At 44.6% G+C, this 10,833-nt stretch overlaps 1 long non-coding RNA gene across 1 annotated transcript in view; it reads left to right on the forward strand.

Moving 5' to 3' along the window:
- The window catches only part of LOC137305436 (uncharacterized), a 46,465-nt gene extending 39,754 nt beyond the window's left edge, over positions 1–6,711 (forward strand). Inside the window, exon 4 of the long non-coding RNA XR_010958712.1 lies at positions 6,695–6,711. This is a non-coding gene — a long non-coding RNA (uncharacterized lncRNA). The remainder of the gene's footprint in view (positions 1–6,694) is intronic.
- Positions 6,712–10,833: the final 4,122 nt, after the last annotated feature.

The raw sequence follows: 10,833 nt of genomic DNA on the forward strand, positions 1-10,833 counted from the left end.
AGTGCAACGAGAATGATCCCCGACTTAAAGGACAGCAACAAAAGATACATAGTATTTACAGCACAGAAACAGGCCTTTCGGCCCATCTGGTCCATGCCAGCGTTTATGCTCCACACGAGCCTCCTCCCACTTTATTTCATCTAACCCAATCAACGTATCCTTCTATTCCTTTCTCCCTCATGTACTTATCTAGATTCCCTTTAAATGCATCTATGCTTCAACTACTCCATGTGGTAGCAAGTTCCACATTCTATCTTCTCTAAGTAATTAAGTTTCTCTTGCATTCCACATTGGATTTATTAGTGACTATCTTATATTTACTACCCCTAGTTTTGGTCTCCCCCACAAGTGGAAGCATCTTCTCTATGTCTACCCTATTAAACCCTATCATTACCTTAAAGACTCTATCAGGTCACCCTCCAGCCTTCTCTTTTCTACAGAAAAGAGCCCCAGCCTGTTCAAGTAACAGTTTCAGGCAGGAGAAGACCTACAGCCCATCTAGCCCACCTATCCCCAGTATCCCCTGAGTACATTTCTAATAACCCTGAGTTTAATTTGTTGACAAGAACCTCTCTAGTTCCTCTTGAAACCCATTAAGGTTTCTTGCTCCACCACCCGTGCTGGTAATCTGTTGCAGGTACTATACTACTAGTACAAAAGATTCTCCTGCATTTCCTATTTTCTCATGTTGCCCTTAATTTGTAAATATGACCCCTTGAGCTTAAATTCTGTACACGGCAGAAAAGCTTACTTGAATCCAATTTGTCCGAACCTTTCATAATTTTAAAAACCTCTATCATATTCCGTCTCAGTCTTCTCTTCCTAGAAAAGACCTATGGTAATCAATCTTTCCCTTAAGTTCTGGGGTCAATGAGTAGCCCTTCTCTGTACCCCCAGCAATAACCCAATATCCTTTTCGAAATAGGGAGACCAACACTGCACACAGTACTCCAGATGTGGTCTCACCAGGGCCAACTACAGTTTTAAAATGACCTCTCTAGATTTCTATGCTATACCCCTTGCTATGCATCCCAACATTCTGTTTGCTTTCTTAACAGCCTGGGATATTTCTGCTGATGGTTTTAGTACCCAATAAAACCCCAAGATCCTGAACCTGTGTAGATGCAGTAAACAAAATATTGAAACAAGGTAGCAGAACCAGTTTAAATTAGTGGAAAGTAAATTTAAAATAGATTTCAGGAAGAACTTTTTTATTCAAAGGTAGTAAATATTTGAAATAATCTGCCAGGTAAGTTAGTTCAACAACAAGTTGCATTTATATAGCATCTTTAACATAGTAAAACGTCCCAAGGCGTTTAGCAGAAACAAAGGCCTAGAAATTAGACCATAGGGATACTCGAGTCCAAATGCTTGATGCATCCTTCCTCTGTTATTGGAGGTGTTAACCAGTTTACTTTAAATGCAGTTGGATCTGGATTAAGAGAGTTCCCAGCAGAATGAACTTTGATGGACTGAATGGCCTTTTCTCATCCTTGACTGTTAGGAACATAGGAAGATAGGAACAAGAGTAGGCCATTTAGCCCCTCGAGCCTGTTCTGCCATTCAATGAGATCATTGCTGATCTGTGACCTAACTCCATATACCCACCTTAGGCCCATATCCCTTCATACCTTTGATTAACAAGAATCTATCAATCCCAGATTTAAAATTAACAATTGAGCTAGCATCAATTGCCATTTGCGGAAGAGAGTTCCAAACTTCTACCTTTGCGTGTAGAAGTGTTTCCTAACTTCACTCCTGAATGTCCTGGCTCTAATTTTTAGGCTATGTCCCCTAGTCCTAGACTCTCCAACCAGCGGAAATAGTTTCTCTCTATCTACCCTATCAGTTCCCCTTAATATCTTGAAAACTTCGATCAAATCACTTCTTAATCTTCTTAAATTCCAGGGAATACAACCCTAGTTTGTGTAATCTCTCCTCATAATTTAACCCTTGGAATCCAGGTATCATTCTAGTAAATCTACGCTGCACTCCCTCCAAGGCCAATATATCCTTCCTAAGGTGCGGTGCCCAGAGTACTGAACACAGTACTCCAGGTGTGGTCTAACCAGGGCTTTGTATAGCTGTAGCATAACTTCTACCCCCTTGTATTTTAGTCCTCTAGATATAAAGGCCAGCATTCCATTAGCCTTTTTGATCATTTTCTGTACCTGTCCATGACATTTTAATAGGAACATAGGAACAGGAGTAGGCCATTCAGCCCCTCGTGCCTGCTCCGCCATTTGATAAGATCATAGCTGATCTGTGATCTAACTCCATATACCCGCCTTTGGCCCATATCCCTTAATACCTTTGGTTGCCAAAAAGCTATCTATCTCACATTTAAATTTAGCAATTGAGCTAGTATCAATTGCTGTTTGCGGAAGAGAGTTCCAAACTTCTACAACCCTTTGTGCGTAGAAATGTTTTCTAATCTCGCTCCTGAAAGGTCTGGCTCTAATTTTTAAACTGTGCCCCCTACTCCTAGAATCCCCAACCAGCGGAAATAGTTTCTCTCTATCCACCCTATCTGTTCCCCTTAATATCTTATAAACTTCGATCAGATCACCCCTTAACACTCGAAACTCTAGAGAATACAACCCCAATTTGTGTAATCTCTCCTCGTAACTTAACCCATGAAGTCCAGGTATCATTCTAGTAAACCTACGCTGCACTCCCTCCAAGGCCAATATGTCCTTCCGAAGGTGCGGTGCCCAGAACTGCTCACAGTACTCCAGGTGCGGTCTAACCAGGGTTTTGTATAGCTGCAGCATAACTTCTGCCCCCTTGTACTCTAGTCCTCTAGATATAAAGGCCAGCATTCCATTAGCCTTATTGATTATTTTCTGCACCTGTTCATGACACTTCAATGATCGATGTACCTGAACCCCGAAGTCCCTTTGGACATCCATTGTTTTTAACTTTTTACCATTTAGAAAGTACCCTGTTCTATCCTTTTTTGATCCAAAGTGGATGACCTCACATTTGTCTACATTGAATTCCATTTGCCACAGCTTTGCCCATTCACCTAATCTATCAATATCCCTTTGTAATTTTATGTTTTCATCTGCACTGCTTACAATGATCTATGTAAATGGAGCCCTAAGTCTCTTTGGACCTCCACTGTTTCGAGCTTTTCACCGTTTAGAAAGTACTCTGATCTGTCCATTTTAGGTCCAAAGTGGATGACCTCACACTTGCCTACATTAAAATCCATTTGCCACAGTTTTGCCCATTCACTTAATCTATTAATAGCTCTCTGTAATTTTATGCTTCCATCTACACTGCTTACAGTGCTGCCTTTCTTTGTGTCATCGGCAAACTTGGATATGTAGCCCTCTATGCCATCATCGAAGTCGTTAGTAAATACAGTGAATAGTTGAGGCCCCAACCCAGATCCCTGTGGGACACCACATGTCACATCCTGCCAATTTGAGTACCTGCCCATTATCCCTACTCTCTCTTCTTCTCTTTGTCAAGCTATTAGATAGGGTATAATTGTTCCATTCCGGGGCAAGACAAAGCAGGTAGGACCTGACCCATTTTTACAGTAGAGGCGATCTGGGCTGAGGCATAGGTATCAATCATAATCACTGTTGGGCATCTTGGCACCCTTCCCATATCACCCAAAGCATATTGGTGTGACCAACATTGAGAGACCCTAAAAGGGAGCAAACGGCACAAGAAAAAATATATTCCACTCAAGCATTCCCACTCTTTTCCCTGTTTGTGAAAATTTAAGTTTCAAAGCACTTCAGCCCTCCATTTCCCATTCTTTGCACCTTTCTCTCATCAACAAGCTAACCTATGACTTAGCCCCAATGCCTCTGCCAATGCTCCAGTACAACCAGTCGGGCTGTGCAAAGGTGTGAGATGGAAGCCGGGGCTTTCAATCTAGAATCTTTTTTTTTGGTCCACCACAGTTCCCCTCTCATCGGATTGGAATTAGTAATTGATTTTGTGGCGTGTCCGGTGTCATGGGGATTGCTGACCCCTCTATTCTATCCCCTCTTTGTGGCCACCTTGCCAATGTTCTTTTTTCCATTGGAATTCCTCTTTTCCCCCTCCTCTCTTGAAGGCACCGACTCACATTGGGATACAGAGGCTCTCCAATATCTCATCCAATTGGCCACTTTTATGTGCGAGCCTGAATTGCTAATACCAGGGGGCTGTTGGACTGTGGGCATTAAAGTGAAACCAATTCAAATTTTACCCGTGCCTGGGGTCACTAGATAGCAATCAGGATCAGATACCCTGGCTAACTGTTCCCGACTAATCCAGGCCTGTGTCAGTTAACCCAGCACGGACCTGGGATCTGAACTGGCCCCTTCTTTATATTTTTATGCAGTGAACCTTCCACAGCCTCCAAAAGCTTAATCCTCGACAGTGCTGCAAAAATAACCAGTCGATCTCAGATCCATGAAATAAATGAGAATGAGGTGGGCACCAGCTGGACAGAGGCCTGGATATCTCACCCACCACTTGCTGTTCAGCTAATTAACTCGTTCCCATCCACCGATAACCCGTCTTTCGGATGAGACGTTAAACCGTCTGCCCTCTCAGGTGGACGATAAAGATCCCATGGCACTATTTCGAAGACGAGAAGGAGAGTTTGTCCCCGTATATTTATCCCTCAACCAACACCACTAAAGCAGATTATCTGGTCTTTATCACATTGCTGTTTGTGGGACCTTGCTGTACGCAAATTGGATGCTGGCTTTCCTACATCACAACAGTGACCGCACTTCAAATGAACTGGCTGTAAAGCGCTTTGGGACGTCCTGAGGTCATGAAAGGCGCTATGTAAATGCAAGCTCTTTTAACATCATAATTTACACACCTAAGGATATCGTTTCTCTTCTCACTTTGACCTCAGACACTTTCTATATAAGTCATAGTTGTAACACTGTATCTGTGGACACTTTTATAGCAGAGGGCTGCAGCTGATTGCAGACTTGTAGCTTCCCCTCATCTGCTTACTCCTAGGTCGAAACAGCCCAATGTGCAGAGAGCTAGAGGCATTGTTGACTCATGAAAATGTTGGGTTGACAGATCTGTGGGCTGATTAAGGCCTCCTGTTGCAGCACGTTAAATTTGGAGAGTTAGTCCTGCACTAGGGTTCCCAACTCTGGTTGGACATATTCCTGGAGGTTTCATCACATGACCTCCTGCCTCCAACTGCCCCGCCCCCACGCTCCCGCCATTGGTCGCCCAACATGTCCATTCTCATGCTGCACCAACTTCTCATGCCAACTGGGAAACGAACAGACTCTGTTATCCCGTTGGCTGTTTCTTAACTCGGTCAAACAGCTTTTTTCACCCCATCTCCAATATTTTTATAACTAATAAGTGAAAGTGTTCAAAGAAAATGAAAAAAAAAACAATGCCTCATGATTTTTCTCCTGGGTGTTGCTCACAGCATTGTCCTGGAGATTAACCTTCAATTCCTGGAGTCTCCAGGCCAATCCTGGAGGGGTTGGCAACCCTGTCCTGCACATGTGCACAGATCTGACGATGCGGCCCAGCAGACCGTCACCCAACGACAAGATAAAGGGAAGAATCTGACGTCCAGAGGTCAGGAATGGGAAAACAGTGATAGTGCCTTATCTGGCAGCGTTACTGGTGGAGGCAGCCCTCACTGTAATATAAATGTACCTCTGACAACCTTCAGAAAACAGCAGGGGTGAACTAACATGGCAGACCTCCACTTCTCCTCAGCCCCACACATTGGGGAAGACGTACAGGCTGAAACTTACAGCCATGAACATGACTTCATCCAAAACTCTGCCGCCCATATCCTAAATCGCACCAAGTCCCGTTCACCCATCAGCCCTGCGTTCGCTGACCTACATTGGCTCCCGGTCCGGCAGCGCCTCAAAATCTAAAATTGTCATCCTTGTGTTCAAATCCCTCCATAGCCTCATCCCTCCCTATCTCTGTAACCTCCTCTAGCTCTACAACCTTCCATGAACTTGGCTTTGGTGCGGCGAGCAAACATTATCCCAGGATATCGTCGCAGTTTGGTCTGAACCAAATAAGCCTCATCCTGTTCTTAACCAGGGAACAATTAGCTCTGTGTCTGAATACATCGTAGCCTCAGCTGAAGCCAAAGATACACCATTCAGTATGTCCATTACGTCCAGCATCTCATCCTTCTTTTCAAATCCCTCCATGGCCTCCCTATCTCTGTAACCTCCTCCAGCTCGACAACCCTCCGAGATCTCTGTGCTCCTCCAATTCTGGCCTCTTGCATATCCCTGGTTTCCTTCGTTCCTCAACTGGCGGCCGTGCCTTCAGCTGTCTAAGTCCTAAGCTTTGGAATTCCCTCCTTAAACGTCTCTGCCTCTCTATCTCTCTCTCCTCCTTTAAGACGCTCCTTAACGCCTACCTCTTTGACCAAGCATTTGGTCACCTGCCCTTTATCTCCTTACGTGGCTCGGTGTCAAATTTTGCCTGATAACGCTCCGGTGAAGCGCCTTGGGACGTTTTACTACATTAAAGGCGGTTTATAAATGCAAGTTTTTGTTGTTGAAGCAACTACACATGTACGTGGTCACATGCGCACAGTTGATTTCAACTCACAATCAAAGCTCTTGAATAAGTGGACATGCTGAATTTTGCTCATACGCAGTTTGAGTGCTGCCAAAGATGCAGCCACATTAAGTGTTACTATTTTTCGCCCTTTGCTCCACAGCTAAGAAGCAGTCACATGTGCGAGGTATACGTGCCAAACCATACGTGTCAAAACTGTCAACATCAACAGTTACTGAGAGCCACTGGTGACGACAGGTACGATATAATTAACCTATCAATCACATTGAATGACTTTCAGTACAATCACATAACAGGAAATGGGAGAATTAACCCTTCAAGTACTGAGTATGCTTTGTAACTCTTGTAAAGCAAACACATGGCAGCTCCTTCAATGTCCTAGTGGATTAATGGTGTGGAATTAACCCGTGCAAACAACATTTAAACCCCTTATTAAGCTCTATCAGGTCAGGTAGAGCACGGTTAGATACAGTTTAAAGCTCCCTCTCCACTGAACCAAAATTATACTTTAACCTCAAACTCAGAAAGGAGCCTTGGCATGCTACACCATTGTGGTATTTCTATTAACTGCACCGCCAGACTCTGATTGAAGCCTCCAGTTTGGTGCTAAATTCCAGGCAGTCTTGTGTTGCGGGCTCTCGCCCACTTGACACTATCAAGTTTCTTCTGTTAAGTCTTTGCAAGAGACGCACAGCTCCGTAGGTGGGGAGAGAGTATCGATAATTAGATAAAGAGGTCAGGGGTTGGTATTTGGCTTTCACTTTCTTTACTTTGTAAATAAACAACTGCAGAGAACGTAACCTCTTCCTTACTGCTTGGCGAAAATGACAGCAAGAGCTAATCTAAGTTTGGTCTAAATTGGCACATTTTGGTGTTGGTGCTTCAGTGAGGTGCACCAGGAACTGATAGGGCCACACGCCCAGCTCCTTATCTTGGCTGTAATTTGGGAATGTACCAGTTGGGACTCTTTCACAAAGAGAGGAGAAGAAAATCATTGGGAGGGTCGCTCAGCTATTACACACCTAATGGGCAGCTCAAAGGCAATGGAGGCAGAGGCCTGGTTCCACTTATTCTCCAAGGAATGATAAGGCATGAGGAGAACTACAGAGCGTAGAAGGAAACTAATATATTAAACTCTTAACACAAAGAATAACATAATTTGTGGTTTTACTTTCTCACCCATCATTGAGCACTCTAAGATCACGTACCATGAACATTTAACCCAGAGTAAAGCAATGCAGCTTAACCACAACTTCAGAGAAGCTCCTTGCACCGCACCAGTGCAGCCTTACCATTTCCCACACCAAGCTACATCAGAACAGAAGAAAATTCAGCAACAAGAAAGGCACGTTCAGTCCAATGATGATCATCCTTCCAGTATTCTAACTCTCTCGTCTTTGCAAATCACTGTATTTCATTGAATTACATCGAATTTATAGCCCAGAAACAGGCCATTTGGCCCCACAGGTCCACACGAACCTCCTCCCACTCTATTTACTTCGTCTCACCCAATCGACATAATCTTCTGTTCCTTTCTCCCTCATGCACCTATCGAGCATCCCCTTAAATGCATCTTTGCTATTCGCCTCAACCACTCCAGGTGGTAGCGAGTTCCACGTTGTTTGGGCTTTCTGCGTGAAGTAGCAATTTAATATCAGTTGGTACTGAATTACAGGCAGTATTGTGGGCAGGGCCTCCTACGAAATGTTTCTCTCTTGATATAGTTCAAAAAGTTGACGATTTCTTGGTGGTAATCTGAAGTTGCACTTCTTGCCGCGGGGGAAGAAAAGACCAGGAAAGAAAAAGATAAGACTGGTAAAGACTAGATTCGCAGTCAATGGGTGGGAAATCCGACCCAATCACCTAGCAACGGAATAAAATGACAAATCTGTGGGTGTTTTTGCTTTTTAACAAGAATTGACTTTACATTTGTAATACTGTTACGTCTATAACATCAACAACAACTTGGATGGCGCATTTAATGTAGTAAAACGTCCCAAGGCGCTTCACAGGAGCCTTACCAAATAAAATGTGATGCTGAGCCACATAAGGAGATATTAGGACAGGTGATCAAAAGTTTGGTCAAACAGGTAGGTTTTAAGGGGCGTCTTAAAGGAGGAGAGAGAGGTAAAGAGGGGGAGAGGTTTAGGGAGGGAATTTCAAAGCTTAGGGCTGAAGGCACGGCCGCCAATGGTGGAGCGATGAAGATCAGAGGTGCACAAGAGGCCAGAATTGGAGGAGCGCAGAGATCTCAGGGGGTTGTGGAGCCCGGAGGAGGTAGGGAGGCCATGGAGGGATTTGAAAAGAAGGATGAGATGCTGGGCGTAATGGACATATTGAAAGGTGTATCTTTGGCTTTAGCTGAGGTTACGATGTATTCAGACGCAGAGCTGATTGGTCCCTGGTTAAGAACAGGATGAGGCTTATTAGGTTCAGACCAAACTGCGACGATACCCTGAGATAATGCTTGCTCGCCGCACTGAAGCCAAGGTTTAGTTTCCTGTGCTAAATGTTAGATGCGTTGATAAAGCGCTGCTTTTAAAAGTCAAATGACCGGTCTATTTTCACAAACAGTTCCTGTTTGCCGTCACTTTCGTCTTTGTTCTGGTAAATACAGTGCCAGCGAATGAGGCACAAAATAAAGGTTGAACAAACATTTGTCAGTCTAAAGTAAAGTCAGCTTTTGTCTTGCAATGATTTACGTTTCCACAGTGCTTCTCAAATCATTCCACCGAGTAAAGGAAAAACGCTGGGCAGGAGGGACGCAGAGCAATTCAGACAAGAAGTTGGGGTGGAGTTTAACGCAGGGTTGAAAAGGAGGGTTTCTGGAGGCTTCTGAATGCAAGGAGGGAGGTGGCAAGATAGAGGAGGAAGGGTTGTGACAACAAAAATAACAGCTTGCATCTTTAACATAGAGAAACGTTACAAGGCGCTTCACAGAAAGGTACGGAAAGAAAATTGGACGCCAATCCAGAGAAGGAGGTGACCAAAAGCTTGGTCAAAAAGGTGGGTGTCAAGAAGAGTTTTGAAAGAGGAGAAGGCAGTGGAGAGGTGGAGAGGTTTAGGGAGGGAATTCCAGTGCATGGGGGTATGGATGGCTGAAGGTATGGCCACCGATGATGGAACGAAGGGAGGTGAAGATTGTACAAGAGGCTGGAGACAAAGAAATGGACAGTTCGAGGGGGAGGGGGTTGTAGTGCTGGAGAAGGTTACAGAGATAGGGAGGGGCAAGGGTGTGTGGCGATTTAAACACGAGGATGAACATTTTAAGCTTGAGGTGTTGGGGAACCAGGAGAACAATATAAGTTACTGATGGCCAAATGGACTTGGTAAAGGATAAGATATGGGTAGCAGTTTTGGATGACCTGAGGTTTATGGAGGGTGAAGGATGGAAACCAGCCACAAAGCATTGAAACAGTTGAGTCTAGAAGTGACAAATGTGCGGCAGATATGTTGAGGGAGGGCAGAGGCGGGTGATGTTACAGAGGTGGAAGTAGGTGATCTTTCTGCTGCTTGTATCCTAACTCGCACCAGGTCCGGTTCACCCATCACCCCTGTGCTCACTGACCTACATTGGCTCTGCGTCCAGGAAGGCCTCGATTTTAAAATCCTCATCCTTGTTTTCAAATCCCTCCATCGCCTCGCCCCTCCCTATCTCTGCAGCCTCCTCCAGCCCTACAATCCTCCGAGATCTCTGCGCTCCTCAATTGTTGCCTCTTGCACATCCCCGATTTTCATCACTCCACCATTGGCGACCGTGCCTTCAGTTGCCTAGACCCTAAGCTCTGAAATTCTCTCCCTAAACCTCTCCACCTCTCTACCTCTCCTTCTTCCTTTAAGACGCTCCTTAAAACTTATCTCTTTGACCAAGCTCTTGGTCACCTGTCCTAATATCTCGTTGTGTGGCTCGGTGTCAAATTTTGTTTGATAACGCTCCTGTGAAGCACCTTGGGATGACATTAAAGGTGCTATAGAAATGCAAGTTGTTGTTGTTGAGAGCCCCAGAGGGCTGTGGATACTCAGTCGTAGAGTATATTCAAGACTGAGATCGATAGATTTTTGGACACTAAGGGAATCAAGGAATCTGGGGATCAAGCGGGAAAGTGGAGTTGAGGTCGAAGATCAGCCATTATCTTATTGAATGACGGAGCAGGCTCGATGGGCCATATGGCCAACTCCAGCTCCTATTTCTTATGTTCTTATATGAGAACAGAAGCTCAGCTTGAGGGTGAGTAGGACATTGAGGTGATTTGGCCTGAGACAGTGGCTAGGGAGGGGGAT

This window comes from Heptranchias perlo, chromosome 40 (assembly GCF_035084215.1).
Source record: "Heptranchias perlo isolate sHepPer1 chromosome 40, sHepPer1.hap1, whole genome shotgun sequence".
Classification (NCBI taxonomy): domain Eukaryota; kingdom Metazoa; phylum Chordata; class Chondrichthyes; order Hexanchiformes; family Hexanchidae; genus Heptranchias; species Heptranchias perlo.